This window comes from Diabrotica undecimpunctata, chromosome 3 (assembly GCF_040954645.1).
Source record: "Diabrotica undecimpunctata isolate CICGRU chromosome 3, icDiaUnde3, whole genome shotgun sequence".
Taxonomy (NCBI): Eukaryota; Metazoa; Arthropoda; class Insecta; order Coleoptera; family Chrysomelidae; genus Diabrotica; species Diabrotica undecimpunctata.
In genome coordinates, this window is record NC_092805.1 from 66,224,797 (window position 1) to 66,246,030 (window position 21,234).

The following is a 21,234-nucleotide window of genomic DNA, read 5'->3' on the forward strand; positions in this document are numbered from 1 at the left end:
GCAAGTGCGACGGTCCTGACCGTAAGGGATCCTGCCCGAAGTGTGGAAAGAAGGGTCACACCTTCGAATCTTGCAATGAGGCAGATTGGTGCGTAATCTGCGAAGACCCGCACCGTATTGGCAGCGGCAAATGTAAGGAGTTACGGTCGGCTCTCCAGAGAGCTGGATTGGCGGACCAAACAAAGTCGCTGGAGACTCCCCCCCCCCACAGGCATACCAGCCACCTACTCCTACAATAGATACCCCTTCCGCTACCCCCACCCCGACTGAAATGGACATGGGCTCACAGAAAACTGACGAGTTAAAGGTTGAGGTCACAGGGCCGTCATATGAAGAGGTCGAGAAAGCCGACGACGAGGTCTTTCATGGAGCGATCCACTCCACCCTTATGGAGCAGTTTAGCTCCATGTGCGACAGCGTGGCGGCCAAACACTTGCAGCAGGCCGAACGGCTCAGTCGTTCATCTTTCCCTCCCCCGAATGAGGAATCTGATGTAACCACTACACCCTCCTTCCCGTGGGATGTAGAGAAAAACACCCTAGATAGTAGTCTAGAAAAGCTAAAGTCTCTCACCACCGACTAAGCTGGCTTCGACCGCGACCGGTGCGAAGACTCTCAAAATATTACAAGTTAACATCGGAAGAGCCAAGGTAGGACACGATCTAATTCACGCCAAAGCCCTGAAAATTCATTATAGTTCCTGAACCTAATAAAAACATTTCTAACAAGTTTGGTTTGGTCGCCGACAAGGTGGCTGACGTCGCCATCCTCTTGGTGAACAAGAATCTATCCATAAGCAAAATCACCAAGAAAGAAAGCTTCATTAAGATAAAACTCAATGATGTAGCTATTATAGCGTGCTATATATCACCAAACATCCACATGACACAATATGAAGAGAAGGTCGAAAACATCATAGAGGCGGCACTAACAGAGAAGCATTATATAATTGCTGGCGACATAAACGCCAAATCCATATGGTGGGGGTCCCCAAGAAATGACGTCAAAGGAAATATATGGAACGAATGGATCGCGTCTACTGATATGGTAGTGATGAATAATGGGAAACACACGTTCGAAAGAGGTGAATCGCGGAGCCACATAGATGTTACCCTGGCATCCAAAAACTATGCCAACAAGATAACGAATTAAGACGTTCTAGATGATAACATCTTTACATTCCATAAGTACATCGTCTTCGAGATTGGCACAAAGGTAACAAAAAAGAATGGCAGAGAGGTACTTGACTTCAACAAAGCAAGATTTGTGGAGTCGATTAGCAATCTACAGGAACAAACTACTGACTTTTTCACCTTCAGGAATTCCATTACTAGGGCATACAAATTAAGCAGCAGGAGCAAAACCGCCTCATACACCGTACCCTACTGGTGGAATGACGAAATTCAGTCAAAACGGACAGAATGCCTTAGATCCAGGTGAATCGCACAGAGAAACAGGACTCAGCAGACGAAAGAAGAATATAAACGCGCCAAGAGCGAATTAAACAAACTTATAAAGAGGGCAAAGCGCACATGTCGGCAGGACTTGTGCGAGGCGCTGGAAAATGACGTGTGCCCTCGTGTGATGAGAGGGACGATGCGGAACATTGCATCTTCCGGTGCAATGTTTTCGCCTACGAACAACAAAGGCTGCAGAATAGATTCGGCGCGATCGCGCCAAACAACATCATGCAGATTGCAATGACCAGCAAAGAGAATTTTGAATATATAATCAACCATATAACAGGTATCATGAAAAGGAAGACTATAATAGAAAGAGCCGAACAAGCTGGGTGAGGGGTCAAATACAAAAATAAACAATAAAAAAAAAAACATACATAAACATTCTTTTTTTATTTCTTTCTTTTTCTTTTCTGTACAAAAATGTACCAAATGTTACCCTTTACGGTAACCCCATTTTTTTAAGCTCTCAAGTTTCTCCGCTTGGGAACTAGGTCTCCTTCCTACACGCTTACTGCTTTTAGGTAAGTGCTGTAACTAAAATAAATAGCCCTAAGGGCACCTTTAACCCAGGCTGCGCATGGTATCCTCATGTTTCGTTCGCTAATGAACTCGTCCAGGGATACCACGGGTTAAAGAGGGGGTGGTTTTAGTTGGTAGGCGACCTGGCAGAGATGTCCGAAGGGGGCCCTCTGTCACATAGTTTGACATCGTGCCGTCGGCGTATGTCTCTGGTCCTTTTGGTTGAATCCAACAGTACTAGGGACACCTTCCCTAGTCGATTTTACGAATCTTTCCACCTCAGTCCAAAAAAAAAAAAAAGATGTTGGAATTCTGGTGACGTAGATCACATTCGCCGTAATTGCAAGTAAATGATACAACAGTCGGAAAACTAGAACGGGTCGACACCAAGGGGCAACTGCCCACCTCGTGAAACACAGCCCCTATAGTAACTGTGAACATTACCTCCTCCAGTTGAATTCATAGCTTGTACATCGAGGGTCGTATCAATAATAAATGTAGATCGGTTTTGGTAGATATAGGGGCAACAAGAACTATTGCACGTCCAGAAGTAGTACGAAGCCCTCTTAAATGATCACCTGCAACAGTAAAGCTTAGAACACAACTGGTGAGATAATTAATACATATGGCGATGCTAATATGTCAGTATCCATTGGCCAGACCACAGTGAAACATAGAGTATTAATGGCAGAGATCTCCGAAGAGTTCATATTCGGGATGGATTTACTAAGGAAATTTGGGACTGTATTGAATGTCAAAGATGGAGTTCTCGAGATCAGTGGTGAAGAGTTGCCGTTTCATGAAGACAAAGAAGATGTTATCAGCTTAATAACTACTTGTGACGTAACAATACCCGGTAATAGTGAGAAAATTTTGATGACCAGACCTGATAGTTACTGCCGAGAGGGAAGTTTAACGGCAAAAGCTAGAATTCGAGATGTCATTCCTGTAAGAGTTATGAATTTAAAGGGAACTGCTATTAAGTTAAGTAAAAGAACTTTGATCGGACAGTGTGTTCCCGTGGCTTCGATTTGTTCCATGAATACTAATGAGAAACCATCAAAATCCAAGTATCCAAAGGAGCTTGTTGAGATGGTGCTTAAAACGTGCCAAGATCTTGATGATGAACGAACTAAAAAAGTCTATGCTGATAGAATTTCAAGATATTTTTGCCATTAATAAGAAGGATAAGGGCAAAACAAGCATAGTAAAGCATAAACTTAATACCGGAGACTTCAGAGTTCAGCCAATCAGACAACAACCTAGACGACTTCCATTTGCGAAAGAGATGAAGCTGAAGACATCATTAAAGATATGAACAAACAAGGGGTAATTGAACCATCAAACAGTCCATCGACATCACCAGTAGTGCTAGTAAAGAAGAAAGATGGTTCAACGCGTTTTTGTATTGACTACCGATAGCTCAATGCAGTAACTAAAAAAGATAGTTATCCTTTGCCCAGAATAGAAGATACTTTGGATACTCTTTTTGGTTCTCGTTGGTTCTCCACTCTCGATCTTCTTCTTCAAGTGCCATCTTCGTTCCGAAGGTTGGCGATCATCAGGGCTATACGTATTTTCGAAACTGCTGACCGAAACAATTCGTTGCTGCTACAGCTATACCATTCCCGTAGATTCTTTAGCCAGGAGTTTCGTCTTCTTCCTATGGACCTTTTTCCTGCTATTTTCCCTTGCATAATTATTCGAAGCAGTTCATATCTTTCGCCTCTTGTAATGTGTCCCAAGTATCCCAAGGATTCTGCGATACATCCACAGTTCAAATGCCTCTAATTTGTGGCTCTCTCTCGTGACTCTCGATCTAAAAAGTGGATATTAGCAAGTAGACATGGAGCCAGCTGATCGGGAAAAAACCGCATTCTCGATAGGATCAGTGCTTTGGCAGTTCACTGTTATGCCCTTTGGTTTATATAATGCCCCTGCCACATTTGAAAGATTATGGAGGCAGTTTTAAGAGGTCTAACATGGAAAACATGCCTGGTTTATTTGGATGATGTAATTGTAGTTGGAAGATCCTTCGATGAACATGCCAATAACCTAACAGAAGTCTTTCAACGATTGCGGGCAGCGAATCTGAAGTTGAGTCCGAAGAAATGTCACTTGTTTCGACGAGAAGTGAAGTACTTGGGACATATTGTAGCAAGTAATGGTGTAACAGCTGATCCTGAAAAACTTGCAGCAATTAAGGATTGGCCAGTACCAAGAGATAAACACGAAATTAGAAGTTTTCTTGGCCTATGTACATATTACCGACGTTTTGTCCAAGGATTTGCCAACATCTCCAAGCCATTAACAAAGTTGACAGAAGAAGGCAAAGAATATACATGGAGCGAGGAGTGTCAAAGAGCTTTCGAACACTTACAAATGGCTCTGATCAGGGCACCAATTTTAAGCTACCCTAGACAGGTAGGAAAATTTGTGTTGGACACCGATGCCAGCAACAGTGAAATAGGAGCTGTTCTCTCCCAAATCCAAGATGGGCAGGAGAAAGTCATCGCTTACTTTAGCAAAGTCTCGTCGAAATCAGAAAGAAACTATTGCGTTACCAGGAGAGAATTGCTAGGCGTAGTAAAGGCTTGCGAGCATTTCCATAAATACTTGTACGACAGAAAGTTTCTTCTTCGCACGGATCACGTCGCTCTAAAATGGCTCCTACAATTCCGTAATCCAGAGGGCCAGATGGCAAGATGGTTAGAAAGATTACAAGAATATGATTACGAGATCGAACACAGGGCTGGAAGGGTTCATTTAAATAATAATGCCCTCTCAAGACGGCCGTGTAGTGCAAATTTTAATCACTGTCTTAAATTAGAATAACGACTTTAAGACGCTCAAGCATCCATGTATAAAAAGAGTATTGGATTGGATGCGTCGAAGTAAAAGACCTTCTTGGCAAGACATTAGTGCATGTAGTCCAGAAGTCAAGTGTTACTGGAGCCAATGAAATTGCCTAGTGCTGACAGATCTTCTGTATAGAACCTTTGAGAACGATGATGGTACAGAATCTAAGCTTCGGTTGATTGTACCTAAAAGTAAAGTGTCAGAAGTATTGTGTCAGTTGCATGACAGTGCATAAGGTGGACACTTTGGTATTACCAAGACTCTGCAAAAGGTTCGAGAACGGTTCTATTGGGTGAATTGTAAAGATGATCTAAGAAGGTGGTGCCGGAAATGTGAACTGTGTGCAACCAGTAATGGTCCAGTTGATAAAAAGAGGGCACTCATGAAACAGTACAATGTTGGTAATCCTATGGAACGAGTAGCAATTGACATTGCAGGTCCACTTCCAGAGACAAATGATGGAAATAAATATATCCTGGTAGCCATGTATTATTTTACGATATGGACTGAGGCCTATGCGATACCAAATCAAGAAGCTGCTACCGTTGCAGAAGTACTTGTTAAAGAATTCTTTAGCCGATTTGGTGTTCCCTTGGAGATCCACTCCGACCAAGTGCAAAACTTCGAGTTAACCCTTTTCCAAAAAAATTAATGGAAAATCCCAGTAGTTGGCCGTATACCATCGTTTAAAAAACTGATACAGAAGTAAAACACCTCACCTATGTATTTAGGTATAAAACATATTGAAACTTTTAAAAAAGTGTCGTCAAAATTTATACAGTAGCATAACGTGACGTTTTCGATCTAGATCAGATAATCTTCAGTGCCTTCTTTGTAATTGAAGCTAACACTAAAATTGTAGCTGTGACATCAATATATGGTTTTACATTGTTCCAAATTTAAATTCTAAGGTGACTCTAGGTCGATGACATTGGATAAAAATTTAATACTTAAAGAGCAATGTCCAATATCAAATCTTCATAATTCATATCCGAAATTGGACAGTATAATTTTATCACCCAGTAGACCGAATGAATCTATTTGTTATTAAATACACACACGTAGTTAATTAGGTTACATACACATTTGGTCAATTATAAATAATAATTTGGACATCAGTCAAAAGTACTGACAAAGTTAAACAATTTACATAAATTAAATACACATCTCACGCTAGGTACGCGAAAAATATTGACCCAAATAGAATTTATATAAAACTAATATCTCTTGACTAGAGAAGCATTCAATCAATATTCACTCAACGAACATATTGTCTTCAACGATCAACTTCATCAGTCTCTACTCAAAGTAATCCCGGGTCTACACCCATAGTGTACGTCTCAACAATAAACTCTGCTACTATTATTTGGTGTTTCCATTACAACAGAACGAACATCTTCACTGAGCCAACGAAGGGAATTTGTTCATGGTCCTATCGAGAAACAGAATACTTCAAGGAAGTTTGAGAGAGCCTATACAGTCCACGCCAGCAACACCCTCAGTAGCAGAGAGAGACCACTAGACCCGGGAGACCGAGAGCCATACTAGAGCCGAGAGCGGTACCAAAGCCGAGAGCCATACTAGAGCCGAGAGCGGTACCAGAGCCGAGAGCAGTACCAAAGCCGAGAGCCATACTAGAGCCGAGAGCAGTACCAAAGCCGAGAGCCATACTAGAGCCGAGAGCGGTACCAAAGCCGAGAGCCATACTAGAGCCGAGAGCGGTACCAAAGCCGAGAGCCATACTAGAGCCGAGAGCGGTACCAGAGCCGAGAGCAGTACCAAAGCCGAGAGCCATACTAGAGCCGAGAGCAGTACCAAAGCCGAAAGCCATACTAGAGCCGAGAGCAGTACCAAAGCCGAGAGCCATACTAGAGCCGAGAGCAGTACCAAAGCCGAGAGCCATATTAGAGCCGAGAGCAGTACCAAAGCCGAGAGCCATACTAGAGCCGCAGAGCAGCCAAAGGACAGGACCGATTGCAGAACCCACCAGAAGCGAGGGATCCTCAACGTCTAAGAACACAAAAAACCGTAAGTTTTTGAATAATTACAAAATCTTCCAACTTTTACAATCTTACAATTTAACAAGTTTTTTTTTATTACAATTTAACAATTTAGAACAACAATCTCCACTCTATCAATCGTATAATAATGTACTTTAGAATGCATACCATTTAAATAATACAGAGAATTGATAAAACAAAAATAAACGTCATTCACAACTATAATTAACTAAACAGTAATTTTGTATGACAATTAGAAAAAAGAAACGTTCATACATATAGCTTGCTTTTAATTACAATTAAATATTTTATTTCGAAAAATTAAAATAATTACGTAGCAAATAATTTCATTTATTTTGATAACAATATATATATATATATATATATATATATATATATATATATATATATATATATATATGTATATATATCATTATAAGAGTGTGTGGATTACATCTTGACCTACCTCAATGCAAAGAATAGCACAGCAGGCAAGGTCAAACTCATATTTCGCTAAATTGCACATTCCGATAGAAAAGAAAGTGTTATAATACAGGTATACTTATTTAATACATAACGTACATTTAGTATTGTCTAATATATTTACCGCTGAATGTAAAAATTTTTAAAATAATCATGGAGAGTCTATACGTTAAGCAAGCGGAAATAGGAACAGAAATAGTGAAACTCGTTTCAAATACAAAAAAGGATTCCCAATCTCGGAAAAATCAACAATACATCCGGGATAGACAGGAAAAATTAGAAGAATATTGGGCAAAATTTTTAAATAACCACGAAAAGCTGCTAGAAGGGGGTATAACGAAAGAAAAATATTTTGAAACAAAATACTATGATCAGGTATTTAAGACATACATTGAGGGGAAAACCCTGTTGGAAGAATATGGAAGGGTGCTGAAAAGAGGAAAAGCACCGAAAGTAAAGGAGATACAGATAAGAAAACAAAGAATCGAGGAATTATTACGGCCAGAAAATGAACAAGACTTGCAGGAGGATGAAGAATTGCAGTCAGAGTTAAGAGAATACATGGAAAAGGTGAATACACTAATGATTGAAGCAGCAGTAAATGAGGAACTGGACGCTACAGATATTGGAGAAGTAGAGAGAATAATTCATCTAAAGAGGAAAGTCAGGGAAGTTTTAAAGAAAATAAGGCCAGGAATGCAACGGCCAGAAAGCACACAGAGGAGGGACGGTGTGACATTGCCGCAGGTAAAAATCCCTGTGTATGAAGGCAGATATGAAACGTGGAGAACTTTCCACGATCTGTTTACTAAAGTAATACATGAAAACGACCAATTATCAAACGCAGAAAAAATGCAGTACCTAAAAACTCAAGTAAGAGGGGAAGCCAACAGAATGATACAACACTTAAACATATCCGAGGCCAACTACGAAGTGGCCTGGAACATGCTAAAAGATAGGTATGAGAACCCAAGGATGATATTGTTTAAATTAATAGACAGGATGCTACTAGCGCAGGAAGTAAAGGAATCTTCTGCTAGAGCATTGAAATCACTACATGACACCTTCCACGAAAGTCTGGAAGCCATAGGAGGGTTAGGAACAGACACGGAAGCGTGGAGCCCATTGATAGCCCGAATTATCATAACGAAATGGGACAATGAAACTAGGAGGCTGTACGAAAACCACATTGGAGACAGTAGAGAGATACCGACGTACAAATCGACACAAACATTCCTACAGCGAAGATTTCAGACACTGGAACTGCTGGAGTCAGAAAAAAGACAAGAGAAGCAAGGAGGATCTCTTAGGAAACCAAGAACACATTGCGTGATATGCAACGGAGATCACGGAGTACCGAACTGCAGAGAATTTCAGGAACTCAATGTAAGAGACCGGAACAGGATGATAAAAGAAAAAGGATTGTGTACAAACTGCCTAGCACATAAAAAAGAAAAACAAACGAGAACAAACACAAGAAAGAAATGGAAGAGATTCAAACAATAGAAGAAACGGGTACCAAGCTGATAGGTACAGAGGAGGAAATAATAATCCATACAACGCCAGAGAACAAAATAACGGAAGGCGAGAAAATACACAAGATACCAATGGGCCTAGGAATAGCAACGACCAGCAAAGAGGGCAGAATTCAGTAAACTGTGCAAGCCATAAGGAAGGTGAAGCATTACTAGCGACAGCTGTGGTACGCATAAGAGATGCGAAAGGAGATTCACACATAATGAGAGCACTAATCGACCAAGGGTCACAATGCGCATTTATAACGGAACAAGCTGCGACGACGCTAGGAACAACAAGGAAGCCCATACAGGCGACCATATCCGGGATAGGCTCGTCAGGAGAAAAAACAGCCAACTGGAGTATGAAACTTTTAATCGAAACTCATTACGAAAGTGACTTCGAGATGGAAATAGAAGCACTAGTACTACCGAAGATAACAAGGAATTTACCGGAAAAGGATATAATTCTACCGGACTATAACGAGAAAAATGCAATACTGGCAGATCCAAGATATTACAAGGTAGGGAAGATAGACTTACTACTAGGAGTAAAAGAATACAGTTACATATTGACAGAAGGGATGCACAGAATAAGTAATGGACTCCTGAGTCAAAACACCAAACTAGGATGGATAGTTTCGGGAATAGCACGAGAAAGGGAGAATATAAAAGCAGAAGTAAGCTGTATGATATCAAGACAAGAAATGGACGTACAAATAAAGAACTTCTGGGAATTAGAAGAAGTAAATCAGGATACAAGTTTCTCAGTGGAAGAACAAGAATGTGAAGAACTGTATCGACAGACTGTAAAAAGGAATGAAGAAGGGAGATACGAAGTAAAAATTCCGTTTAGGGAAGACGTCGCAAAGTTAGGAGAATCTAAACAGCAAGCATTCGCCAGATTGATGCAACTAGAAAGGAAGTTTGCAAAAGACAAACAGTTAGAAGCGAATTACAGACAATTCATGGAAGATTATGAAAACCAAGGTCATATGGTAATAGCAGAAAACCAGGGAGATGGGTACTACTTACCTCATCATCCAGTGAGAAAAGAGGACAGTACTACAACGAAAATAAGAGCCGTGTTTGACGCATCAAGCAAAAGCTCATCGGCAGTAAGCCTGAATGATGTTATGCACACAGGGCCGAAATTACAACAAGACTTGACAAATATACTATTACGATGGAGATCCAATAAGGTAGCATACTCAGCGGATCTGGAAAAAATGTTTAGACAAATCAGAATGGCAGAAGAAGATCAAAAATATCAAAAAATTTTGTGGAGAAAGGACACAAAGGACCACATACAAGAGTATAACTTAACGACGGTGACATACGGCACGGCCGCAGCACCCTTTTTAGCGTTAAGAACAATACAACAATTACAAGAAGACGAAGGAGCGAGGTTCCCGTTGGCATCGAAAATTGTAAAAGAAAACATGTATGTAGACGATATACTAGGAGGAGCTGAGACAGTGCAGGAAGCAGAAACAGCCCAAAAGGAATTAATACAACTGTTCAGACAAGGAGGTTTCACTCTTAGAAAATGGTTGAGCAACGAAGAAAAAATAATGGAGAACGTACCGGAGGATATGAGGAACGTAGACTCGAAGGCATTCAAACAAGAAGAAGTACGGAAACGTTAGGAATACACTGGTCACCTAAAGAGGATATAATCACATTCAAAATAGGGATAACGACGGCAAAGAAAATAACGAAAAGACACGTACTGTCAGAAGTAGCAAAACTATACGACCCACTGGGATGGATAGCACCTGTAGTAATTCAGGCGAAAATGTTCATACAGGAATTATGGGAGCAAAAGACCAGTTGGGATAAAGAATTAACTAGCAACCAACAAAGCAGGTGGAATACATACCAGGCGCAATTAGTAAATCTGGAGAAAATAACATTGCCCAGGTGGAACAACTTAAGCAAGATAAACAGAGTAGAACTGCATGGATTTGCAGATGCGTCTATGAAAGGATATGGAGCGGTAATCTACTCAAGGGTATTAGGCCCAGAAATTAAAACGAATCTAATGATAGCAAAATCGAAAGTCGCACCATTGAAAGGGAAAACGACGTTACCGAGGCTCGAGCTGTGTGCCGCGGTACTACTAGCAAATTTAATGAAGAAAACCCTACAAGCATTGAACAGGGAAAACATTGAGGTATATGCATGGTCGGACTCAACGATAACCCTGGCTTGGATAAGGGGATCATCAAAAAGGTGGAAAATGTTCGTCGCCAACAGAGTAGAGGAAATAAGACGCGTTATAGGACCGAAAAATTGGCATGAGGTAGATACAAAGGAAAATCCAGCGGACATCCTCTCTATTTGAAGATGCCGACGAGGTGGAGATTAGTGGAGAAAATAAAAAGAGACTTCTGGAAAATTTGGAAACAGGAATACCTGCACCAATTACAACAGAGAAATAGATGGCATAAGGCGCACCTTAACATAAAAGAAGAAGAAATAGTTATAATTAAAGAAGAGGATACAACTTCAGGCAGATGGCCATTAGCGAGGGTAACAGAAACAGACCCTGGAGCGGAGGGATTAACCAGAGTAGTAACAGTGAGAAAGGCAAACGGGAAACTGACTAAAAGACCCATACATAAGCTAATACGACTGGAAGAAGAGAAACAGGAAAAGCCGAAAAAGGCAGCAGCACTAAGATGGAAGAAAATACTAGTAGCTATAATGTTTTTAACGATGTTAAAACCCATAAAGGCAGAACCGTATAAAATATATAATCCGGTACCAGGATTTTTCACAGAAGCCCTTGGAGAGGTCGTCATAGACCGGGGAACATTTCGAATAAAGGTGTTACTCGAAAAAGGAAGAATTCGAACAGAGCACCAACTAATAGGAAATATGATACAAGGCGTACGAGAACTGTGTCATGAGATAAAAATCGTGAATTGTAAGGATATAATAGAGAAATTGGAGGAAGGACAAAGAAAGGCGGAGTCAGTAAGCGAGGGGCTGACAGTAGAAATAAAAGGAAGGGAAAGAAGAGGAATATTAGGAACAATATTAACCTCAGTATTTGGAGTCAATGACGAAGCCTACAGTAACATTGAAGCATTAGATAATAACCAAAAGGAGCTAATAAAGGGATCACAGCACCAGGCGAAGATAATGTTAGAAACAATAACATCAATCAATCACACAGAGAACAGGATAAACGAGCAAATGAACAAGTTTAACAAAGCACTAATCACAGGTCTACAAGAAATATCTAAAGGACTTAACGAAGTAGAAGACAAAGCACAAAAACTAGAAACCGAATATAGCACGTTACGAATACAAACGATAGCATTACAAGTTATGGACTTCATAAACGAATATACTCAATTTTACGAGGGAATAATAAACCTTCACTATAACCACGGACACTTCATTGATATAGTGAAACCGGGTGAAATAACCAAATTAATAGGGAAAGCAGGGCAGATACTGCCTCAAGGGGTCGAAATACGACGACAACCCATTATAGAAACAGAAGTCAGTCATGACGACAGATATATAACAGTCATCGGCTACTTCATAGTGACAGGGAAAAATAAGTACAGCATGCTCAAAGTCACGGCCATACCACTTAACGTTGAGGGGTCGGTGTTGCGCACATTTGTCGCCCCAAGGAATCTACTGGTCGTAGATTATAACACACTGCACTACTTCGAATTGACCACGGAAGATAGAGAAAGGTGCTTACTGTTGACAAAGGCGCAGATAGCGTGCTCACCAACGGCTATAAGAAACATGGATACCCAACCAAACTGCATACTAGAAGAAATTTATGAGCGATCTAAGAATAGCACATGTCCAGTGGTAGCCAGGACAATACAGACAGCTCAATGGAGTAAGATGGGTACTCCCAACCTCTGGCTAGTTATCACGCCAGTCACGATACACATATCCATTATTTGCGATGGAAATCGGAGCGAAAGAGTACTGGAACGAGTCACATTCCTGAAGCTTTCACCCAAATGTATCGCCCAAACGAAAAATATTACATTACTCCCCACTAGCAGTGGGGTGGACAGAGCAGTGACGAGTTACCTGAAGTCACCAATCACCCCCGTGGCCCAACTGGTGGCGAGGACACCCCGCAAGTTTAACACGCCTCTAAACACCTACCTTGACATACCAGGAGGAGAGCTACGTCATGTGTTACTTGAGGAGGAGAGTCTGGAACAAGAAATGACGCATACGCAGTGGCGATCGATTCACGAATCTAATTATTTTGTGGCCACCGGGATCATTACTATAATGGTAATAATTGGGATACTCACGTTATGGAAGTACCGTCCTGTTGCACGACTATGTCGTTCAGGGAATCCACAAACTCAGACTAACGAACAGGAAGTACCTGTATTAGTTAGTAATCGGCACAACAATGTACGGTCGACTTCCCAAGTTGACATCCCACTTTCCACATTTTCATCCAATTGCCCTAATTTTAATCTAGAGATAGAGTCGGACATTGATAGCTAGGGTACGGTTGGAAGATTATTGATTATTCTTAAACTATTTATAATTTATCATGTTTGAATTTTACTATGTTATGTAATACTTATATGTAAACTTTGAGTATTGACACTTGGGCCAGATTGCCCGATTCCGCAGTATGTCCAATATCAAATCTTCATAATTCATATCCGAAATTGGACAGTATAATTTTATCACCCAGTAGACCGAATGAATCTATTTGTTATTAAATACACACACGTAGTTAATTAGGTTACATACACATTTGGTCAATTATAAATAATAATTTGGACATCAGTCAAAAGTACTGACAAAGTTAAACAATTTACATAAATTAAATACACATATCACGCTAGGTACGCGAAAAATATTGACCCAAATAGAATTTATATAAAACTAATATCTCTTGACTAGAGAAGCATTCAATCAATATTCACTCAACGAACATATTGTCTTCAACGATCAACTTCATCAGTCTCTACTCAAAGTAATCCCGGGTCTACACCCATAGTGTACGTCTCAACAATAAACTCTGCTACTATTATTTGGTGTTTCCATTACAACAGAACGAACATCTTCACTGAGCCAACGAAGGGAATTTGTTCAAGCAACATGTTTCTTTGCTATACTTGAACACGTAGTTCTTGTCAGTTAAAACGACACAGACCAACTGATTTAACTAACAGAAAACTGTCGTTTTAACTGACAAGAACCACGTGTTCAAGTCGAGCTAAGAAACATGTTGCTCTTTAAGTATTAAATTTTTATCCAATGTCATCGGCCTAGAGTCACCTTAGAATTTAAATTTGGAACAATGTAAAACCATATATTGATGTCACAGCTACAATTTTTTGTGCATTTATTAATCATTGTGTTTGAACTTCCGAAACTTTGGTATGTGGGTTGTATATACTTATTACTATTGTTGAACCTCGTAAATGTGTAACCATATAGTGACAGAGTATGTTAGTTTACATTACGGAGAGACCCCTAATTACAGTGTAAGTAGGTTTGATATATATCACTCTCTATGGTCCCTCAAAATTATAGTTATAGGTTAAATGAGTTAGAATTTTTAGTTTCAGTTAAAACGATTTTAAATAAAGACAAATTTTACCCCTTATAAATGTTAATAGTATTTTGGAAGAGAATAAAACAAAAACATTGTTATATTTTCATAATGTTAAAATATCTCGAGAACTAGCGAATTTAGTCATTGTACAGAGTTACGTTAAACGCTTACTATTTGGTGATGACAAAAGCAAGATGTGAAATCAAACCAATTTAAATTATTACAATAAAAAGCACATACGTTAAAATAACTGTCAAAGTGGTTTTAGTTTTTTCGGAGCTCTTTCAAAAAATATTAAGTTTTGGCAGTTTTTTGGTAGATACCAGTCGTATATCTATATTTGAAAGCATCGGACCTACGTCGTGTTTTTAGTGCAGTATTTACCAATAGAAACTACTTTATAGCAACTAGTGAAAAGTTCTGTTAAGGAGACATGCCCATTGTATAGACCATGGCATGGTAACAGGGGCGGGACTGGCCCTGGTCCAACCTCGATTAATAAATAAATAATGATGCTGATAATTCCATAGATACAATATCATCAAACACAAATAATTATGACTTTAGTAATAAATATCAACTAACTGATTCAGGCCCGTTTCAGGTATTTTTGGAACATACTGATAAAAACTTGGCCGTCTTTTCCCCATTAGAATTAGTTTTTATGTACAACAAGTAATTGAATTTAGAAACGATCCTATTGATATTGATGATATAAGTTTAAAACGTGTTAAGGTTATTTTAAGAACATACGAAATCGCGAATTTATTAATTAACCATGAAATAAGTTGATCGCTTATATACCAAAATTTTTCACGCATAAAAAAGGTTTAATCCGCAGTGTTGACACTTTTTTCACTGAGAAGTACTTAAAGCAGGCAATTAATTATATTGTTCCCGTGGGTGAAAAATAATATAAGCACTGAAACTAAAAACCAAGATTTTGTTAATAGACAATTGGTAGTAATAAATTTTATAGGCAATAAAATTCCGTCCTCCATTAACATCAATATGGTTAATTTCCCTATCCAGTTGTGTACATATATATATATATATATATATATATATATATATATATATATATATATATACATTTATGTATATATATATATGTATATATATATACATATATATATGTACATATATATATATATATATATATATATATATATATATTTATATATATATACATATTTATATATATATATATATATATATATATATATATATATATATATATATATATATATATATATGTATATAAATATATGTATATATATATATATATATTTATATATATACATATTTATATATATATATATATATATATACATTCAGGGATTCTACAGTATTTACTGTCTTCCCTATTTTCCATTTCTATCCGTTTCCATCTCTATCTGTTGTCCCATTCTCCATCGTTTAGGCCTCTCTCATAGCGCTGTCTACTTGGTTCATCCAGGATTTTCGGGGTCGTCCTCTTTTCCTCCTTACTATGGGGCTCCATTCAATTATTCTCTTTATCCATTTGCTGTCGCTAGTTCTTCTTACATGTTCATACCACTTTAGTCTTTTTTGTTCTATATATGTTAGTATGACTGTTTCTGCTAGTATGTTTTTTGGTTTATTTCGTCATTACTTCTCCTATCCATTCTTGTTATTCTGCAGCATCTTCGCAGGCATTCCATCTCTGTTGCTACTATCTTACTGCTGTTTTTCTTGTTTATGATCCAATTTTCAGCCCCATATGTCATAATACTTCGCACTAATTGTAGCAAAAATACTGGGGTATGTAGGAGGAGAGAGGTATAAGAAGAGTGGTCTATATATAGGGGATAAAATAGATAACAATTAAGTAAAGAAGTATGAAAAAAAAATATTGAACGGAATGTGGCTAGGCTAGCAATGTAGGCAGGAGAATGACCATTAGAAACTCAAGGATGGATACGGCCAATTTGCATGCCTTTTAAAGACAGTAAATCAGGAAAATATGTATGATGGATAGAAAAGAAGATAAGAAAAATGAATAGATATAATGAAAATTAACAAAGAAAACAAATTGAGGGCGTCAGAAGAGGGATACTACTCTAAAAAGAGTAACGGTCACTCTTCCAGGTATCGTATACTGCTAATATTAATTAAAGTTGATTTAATAAACAAAAATGCTGTAAATGTAAAAAGGTAAGGAAATATTAATAAAAAAATTATATGCAAAACAAATTCAAGTTTATTAAATATAACTTCTTAGATTTTGACAATCTCTAAGTTACCAAAAAGTATATGAAAATTTCACAATATAATATTTAAAAAAAAAAAAAATGTTGAAAACAACTATAATAAAAAGTTGAAAATTACACAGAATAACTCTGATATAGAGTGTACAACCTACATCTAGGTTAAAAACAACCCTATTCAAAATAATGCTAACGTTGGAAGAACGTATAGCCAAGTAAATATATTAAACTAACCTACAATATGACCAACAATATTGTTAAACAACTCTAAATTCAAATATAAACATAATAATACATAAATGGGAACAAGCCAAGTTAAACAATTGAAACGGTCTATTATCCTGAAGGGATAATAACCAGAGTTAACAACGCAAGATGAAATATAAAAAAAATTAGTTAAGTAAACAAATAATGAAATAATTAAAGTTAATAATAAAATAAATGGTTAATACAAAAAAAAACAATGGAAGATAATCTCTGGGTAGAATTTGAGCTCAAACTTACCGATACCTTACACCAAGGGGAATTATATTAATTAATATATATATATGTTATAAAAAAAAACTATAACTGGTGAAACAAGATATATATATAGTTCTGAAGCAAAAACCAACTGTCCTCCTAGGTGAAACAGTTGTCTGGAAGGATACTCCCGAATGGCTTCGGTGTCCCAGCGAAGTCCTCCTTGAGGTCCGAAATTAGCACGGAGCTGGTGCTAATTGGCTCAGTTCCGATGATTACTGTCCTGCCCTACCTCTAGGTGCACGCTGGAGAAAAAATGAGGGTGGAGTAGACAATACTCCCTGGCTTGTCCCAATGACCCTGATTCTTATAGAGTTGAAGTGGTACTCTCCCTCGGATGTTCTGAGGGAAGTTTATAATTCCATGGGAGGTGGCTGAAAACAATTCCCCGTTACTTCTAGTCTCGACATTGATAAAAAGAAATCAAAGAAGAAGTGAGGAAAGTTTCTTTCAGCATAAGAAACCGGAGCAAAAAGATAATTATAGTAGATAAAAAAACCCATCTAATCGGATGTAGCGTGACCTTGCTTCACATAGAGTAAAAATATAATGGCCTTGAACAAAATACTATATTAAAATATGAAATAATGAATCTGAATAATAGGATATAGATAAAATACTCTAATGTTCATTAAATTATCTGTGGAAATTGTAATAGATGTTAAAGATTTACGGAAAATTCAGAATTTTAATCAGATTCATGCCAGAATGATTGTAAGCGGCCATACTATGCTTGAATTCGTGACCCAAGGTCATTCTGAATACCTTAAGGATGTGGGATGTGGGAACAAAAAGTTAGTTTTTATAATATAAAAAAAATAATAATTACCAGATAGCTAATCAATTCCGTGCTAGAAATTTCACTTCAGCCTCCCGAGTTTCCGAAAACACCGTCAATTAAATGATTACGGTTATACTTAAAACATTTAACTTCTTGAAGTGAAGGAAATTCTATGCATTAATTGGATTTTCTTTCGCTAACTACCACCTTTGTACCACTTCAAACTCTCGATCAAAAGTGAATTGTAATTCACAGTTTGTTAACCGAGAGCCAGTTTCCACTCCCCCTAATCTCCTGTCATCTCTCTGGTTCGCAATGGTACCAAATTAGATCAGAGTGACAACTTAAATTATTAAAAATACACACCTAATGAGCAAATGAACACTTAAAGTTAGGCAACCCATACTACATATCTGAAATTATTTTAATATAAATTGTAGAAGTAACGACTGTTACATTCCCCTACTAGTCGGGAAAAAAAATTTTAATCAAATTTTTTTTTTTTGTTCCTAAAATTAAAGTATCAATAACTAAGTGTACTGGCCTAACATTCCACGTTGATCCGCAAGTTTACACGTTTACACGCAGGTTTTTAAAAAAAATAACCACGAACTAAAGATCACGGAAAAAAAAAGAATGGTCATGGCTCCAGACACCACAAACTCAGATGACTCAAAGTCGAATCAAAATCTCAATCGACAATATGCTTAAAAGCCAAATATTAACTAAATATACCAACTAAATTCTTGCTGACAAATAAATGTCGAATTGGGCACTAAATCCAAAATTGAACTATCCATGGACATCAGATCTATAAGACTAAGTATATCCAAGGACGAACAACCAGGCAAATGTATGAGCCAATTCAACCAATATCTCACCCGGAGATATACTAAACTAAGATCAAAGAAATCATAAACTAAATAGGTTAAGAACTGAACACTTAATCCAAAATTGAACTAACAATGGACACCAGATTCATAGTAATATATCCAGAGAAGAACAATCAGGAAGATTTATGGAGCAATTCTCACCAAACCAAATAACACAAATAGTAATCTCAATCGTAAACATACCAAAGTATATCAAAGACGTAATAACCAAAATAAATGTGAAATAGGACGCTTAATCCAAAGTCAGACTATCAATGGGCACCAGATTCATAAAAGCATATCCAAAGAAGAACGACCAGGAAGATTTATGGACCCATTCACACCAATACTAAATCTCAAAACTAAATGAGGTCTACGTACACCCACATCTGGTGATACGAACCTACATAACCAAATAAACCAAATAAGTGAGGAATCAGACACTGAATCCAAAATCGGACTATCGATGGACACCAGATTTATAAATAGAGCATATCCAAAGAAGAACGATCAGGAAAGGACCAATTCTCACTAATGCTAATAACTAAATTAGCTCGTACCCTCATCCGGTAATATGAGCCAATACCAACTAAGTAATTACAATAAAGCAAAATTTCCTAAAGTATGAAGCAGCATTGTCACACTTATTCAGACTAAGTAATGTAATATGTAACTGAACTAAACCAAAGATAAAGATAAATACCTAAAGTCTAAAGTCTAAAATGGACTAAAGGAATTCAGAGGCTAAATAAATTTTGAGTGTGCTGGTATTCGCTAACTATAGCATGTGGCTACAACAGATGTATGAGAATAACCAGACACCGATAAAATCCCAATAGAAATCCTAAGAAAATATAAGTGGTGGACTTTTCCTATAATACCATTACTAACGAAAAAAAAAAAAAATATGTCGAGAACAAGCAACCAATTTTGAACAAAACTGTAGATTTATAACAAGTTCTCGCAGCATGGAATTATCCGGGAATAGTCCTAAATCTAAACAGCAATTTATGCCTAAGGAAAGAAGTGGGATTACACTAAGCGGACAACTCATTTGTCTAAACTCTTAAATAATGAAAATGACTAACTTGACATGTGTAGGGATAGTTAAAGAAAAAAAAACATAACCTGAAGTAAGATAACTAATATGAACTAATTAAACTTCCCTATCAAGTTGTGAAAAGGTAACTGGAATATTTGGACAATTACACAAGAATGGTTAGGACATGTCGCGAGCATTTCCTGACCAGAAATATTATGAGGCATAAACATCTGCCTACTCTGCAATAAACACATATAGTACGAACCTAATTGAGCAGCAGTGATCAGTTGCTGAGCAACAATCTCGAACCCACGTATTCACTAAAGCTGAGTATTGACAGATTCATTGACAGAAAATTCAGAAGAATAAGTAAGAAGAAATAAGAAGGACACCGGTCAACCTTACTTACTTCAAAATTCCAAACTAATTCCAGAACCATCCTGTATATGGAATCAGGACATAAATTATTGTAGAGTATTTAAGATTTTCGTGACAAGTGAGAATAAAGCAGACCAAAGATTAAAAAAAATCACAACATCTTTCCAAATTGGCAAATATTGAACAAATATATCAAAACAAATACTAAGGAATCAAATATCAAAAATATAACACACAATATATGATCCAGTAGTGTAACAACATAGTTCCATAGTTCCTTATCAGTAATAGGATTAACTATAAGTATAAATCTAAATATGTAAATATATACTAAACAACCCTCGTATCATAAGAGATTAAAAGGAGTAATTCTCCTGGGAAGATTAGTACTTAAGAATATTAATTCATTATAAAGTGCATCATTTATAATACAAAAAAAAATGGATAAGTCATACATACTAATTATCTAATAAGTTATAGAAGTCATTAACCAATGCCAAAAGATACAAAAAATAGCGGTGTACCTACGTTATCTGGTGATTAAGAAAATCTTAGACTAAAATGCAAAATATAATCAAAATAAGCTAAAGACAAACAGAGAAAGAGATTAGCTTAAACGAAAGTGTTAAGTTAGTCTTCTTCTGAGGATGAAGAACTAACCTCGTCGATGGTGTTATCAGGCAGTAAATCCTTTACATGAAATTGACCAATTCGTTTGTTGGACGAATTGTCCCTTAATTCATATACCAAAGGAGATATTACCCTTACAACCGTAGACGGAATGTATTTCTGGCAAAATTTTGCCGAAATAGCATCACCTTTACTTGATTTTACAAAGTTTCTCTTTAAAACTCTATCGCCAACAAAGAATCGCAAATCTCTCTTCCTCAAATTGTATTGACTTTTGTTTCGGAGGTAAGAAGTTTTTAACTTCTTCCTGATATCAGCAAAAATTGGAGGTAGAGTCTGAAGGTCATCTAGACGATGAAGTCTCT